The sequence below is a fragment of the Sardina pilchardus genome, chromosome 17 (genome assembly GCF_963854185.1).
Source record: "Sardina pilchardus chromosome 17, fSarPil1.1, whole genome shotgun sequence".
Classification (NCBI taxonomy): Eukaryota; Metazoa; Chordata; class Actinopteri; order Clupeiformes; family Clupeidae; genus Sardina; species Sardina pilchardus.
This window is the reverse complement of record NC_085010.1, coordinates 18962789-18966482: the sequence shown is the minus strand read 5'-3', so window position 1 is coordinate 18966482 and position 3694 is coordinate 18962789. Positions and strand designations below refer to the sequence as shown.

At 35.4% G+C, this 3694-nt stretch overlaps 1 long non-coding RNA gene across 1 annotated transcript; it reads right to left on the bottom strand.

Moving 5' to 3' along the window:
• Window positions 1-813: 813 nt before the first annotated feature.
• Window positions 814-3462, bottom strand: LOC134062445 (uncharacterized). Its single transcript, XR_009935457.1, has 5 exons — window positions 3334-3462; window positions 2657-2745; window positions 2380-2461; window positions 1960-2034; window positions 814-945 (listed from the first exon to the last, which is right to left on the bottom strand). It is a non-coding gene; the product is annotated as an uncharacterized LOC134062445 (long non-coding RNA).
• Window positions 3463-3694: the final 232 nt, after the last annotated feature.

The window sequence follows — 3694 nt, the reverse complement described above, 5'->3', positions numbered from 1 at the left end:
ACAGAATGTCTAAAGTAGCCTTTGCTTATATTGGCAGAATGTGTAAAGTAGCCTTTGCTTATATAGGCGTGCAAATCATCGCCAGGTTATTCAAACGCATAACATTTAGCTGCGACATATAGTTCACAGATTACTTGATATCAGGTTTGTCTGGCATCATTCGCGCTGAACGATTACGCTATTATAAAGGGGCGGATGTGTTTGATAGGCCGTCCAAACTCCTGCCAGTAAGATGCCTCTGTGCGTAAAAACGCACGACAGGTTTTCTCATTACCTGGCCCAGCCATATTTGGTCAGGCCCACCCAAAATGAAAATCCTGGCGCCGTGGCTGCTTGCAACTCAATGATTTATTACATTTTCCCATACAGAAAAATAACATATTGACATATATGCAGCTTGAATATATTCCAGTATAAGGGCATCTATGTTAAATACATATATTTACATCTATGTTAAATACATATATTTATATCTATGTTAAATACATATATTTACATATATGTATCAATATATGTCAACATATAAGTACATGTTTGAAATTGGCCACTTTCTTATATTTTCTGCATATAATTAAATATATTTAAATATATGGCACTAAAAAGAATGATCACGTGACCCTTGATGAAAATTGTGATCACATGACCTATATATTTCAGACTTATATTTCTCACATATATTCTGATATATTGTTTAAATATAGTTCATATTCTACTATGGTTTCATGTTTTCTGCATTTATAATTGTTTTCACTATAGTATTTACTTAAAACTAACCATAGTATCATTATAAAGAGGAAGAAACACACAACTCTTCTGTTTTCTTTTGTTGAATTTATTTAAAAATTGCTATTTTTGTTTCTGTACTGACATCACAGTTCTGTAAGTTTGGCATTAATTGCATGGCCCAGCAATCTTGAGGGAGTGCCTGAATCTCTTCTGGGTGGCCTATGGAAAAGACAGAACATACAAATAGAACATGCAAAATATTAGTGACAACCACGGATGCTAAAGTACAGAATCACAATAATTGGAGAGAAATACAAAGCCAGTTGGAGAGAAAGACATACGTTATGTAAAATAAAATACATTCATCCATTATAGTCTTGTTTTCTATCATTTACTTATAGCAATACCTTTTTACATTTAAGTTTTGACTTTGTTATGAGTGAAAATCATCTTGCTCTATTGACAAATCTTGCAAGATAATTTAGTTTATCTTACATAAGTGGTATTTCCACAAAACAAGAAACTTTCATTTGCAGGATTCACCAATAGAAGTAGATTTTCACTTATAACAAGGTCAAATAAGTGTACATACAATGCAAACATGTCTAAAGATGTATTGATATATGCACATAATAGATCAAATAAACACGCAATTGGGAACAACATGATTCATACCCCTGGAATTATTTATTTAATGTTGATTTTCCCTTAACCAATGTTTGTTCTGACTGAAAACGACATTGCCACATGCCAAAAAGTTGTAAGACCATGTGCTAGAAACATGGAACTTTTTTTTACATTTTGATGAAAAATGGCATGTGGCAGTGTCATGTTCAGTCAGAACAAACATATTGGTCAAGAGAAAATCAACATTAAATCGATATTTGCCAAGGGGATGAATAATTTCCTATGAGCAGTATCCAGGATCCATGACATAACTGCAAGTCAATAAGGCAAAATCATGAGGAAAATCTGCCTGTCTCTATGGGAATTTAACATAGGGGTGTCTTTAAAGGTTGGACTTTTCCTACATTAAGGCATTGAGATCAATTTCTAAAAGATGATTTCAACTTCAGCATGGGAGTCCAAACTTATGCATATGACTGTAGCCTATATGAATATGAATGATGTTCATAACTGTATATTCACTTAAGGTTATCTCACTTCAAAAAAATATTGCATAGAAATACAAAGTGAGTTGGAGAGAAAGACATACAAATATAATAAACTCACCCATTATGGCCTTAACCCTTTAAGGGTCCAGGAACTCCCTTTGCTCCCCCGTCTGCAACTCTTAAGACTTGCCCCCTGAAAAAATTGCACAATCAATTAGATCCTCAAATAGTTTACTACTGAAAAGATCTATGATGGTGAGGTGAAAATGTGAAGCAGTCCACACAGATAGCCTAACATTTTTAAATGAGACAACACAACTAACTCATACACAGGAGAGACATAGAGAACTACACAGATAAAGCATTCAGTATCGTTCTGAATCAACTGTAACGATCTTAATGCACAAGCAGGCCAGGTAACAGTACAATAGTCCAGCTTGGAAATAACCATAATCTGTACAATAAACTGTGTGGAATCTTGTGTCAGATAAGGTCTGATCTTCCTAATGTTGTAAAGGATAAAAACACAAACACTTACACCAGGTTGAGAGCAGCAGCCATAGTAGCAGGTAGTGCCATCAGGACAGACTGACTTTGCTCTGGACAGTTCATAGAGCCCACTACAAAGTCATAACAAACAGACACATGAAAGGAAGGGTTAAACATTTACAAACACAAATACATGCACACACGTATACCAATGCTATATGCAATTGTGTGTGTGTGTGTGTGTGTGTGTGTGTGTGTGTGTGTGTGTGTGTGTGTGTGTGTGTGTGTGTGTGCCTCTCTAGTCTCTACCTGGTGAGTGAACTCACTTGCAGGCTTGTAATGGGCTTTGGAAGTGACAATATTCCAGAATAAACCCAGCGGTCTCAGGGCAGCAGTCCTCCACACAACACACCGCCTGCAAACAGAAGGAACAGAAGGAGGCTAAAATTAATAAGTTGCAAACACAAAGATCTATAGTTCCTGAAATCAGGGGGTGAGATAACGTATAGCAACACTATGTATATTATGCATCAACACTACATGTATTACCTTTAAATAATGTTAACTACCCATGTCCCATGGAAGTTTGCAACGTAACACTATTATAATAGTAACGTTAACAACTTTCATGTGTCTGTAACTTCAGCCTGCATGGTAACAGCCACTTTAAATGTACTGTTTGATAAGCTACTTGCGCCTGATATTTAATTCAAACTAAAGCTGTACATTCATAACGACATCTCAGACTGAATTATTGCTAGATATATTAACTACCATTCCAGATATTCCTCATAATGAAGTTGGTCACTGTAAACGTTAACATTAACAGCTAACATCGCTAACGTTAGTGATGTTAGCTCGCTAGCTATATGCTAACTAATTATGATTCTAATCTAACACTATCAAATCATAATCACTTATGGTTGAGATTTCATTATGAAAACAATACATTTCTAATAGATTCCCGTTTTCAATTAGCATACGAAAGTACTGTAATTCTTACCTTGAATATGATGATGACGGCAGAGTTTGTACAGCTTACATACAGCAAGCTTCATGACAGAAACGTGACAGTTGAAGTGACTGTGGCTGGAGTTGAAAAGTCAGTTAGGGGTGGGGGATGGGAATTGCTGTGTGTGCGCGTGCACTTGAAGCAACCGTTAAAAAATCTATTCAGTGAATATATTCAGCACATAGACTTTCATGTAAGATATTCACATATATGTTAGTGCTGGGTTCCGCATATACTTGCATCTATTCAGTGAATATATTCAGCACATAGACTTTCATGTAAGATATCCACATATACTTGCATATATACATATTGGTACTATATATGTATTCAATATATTTTAGCCATCTAT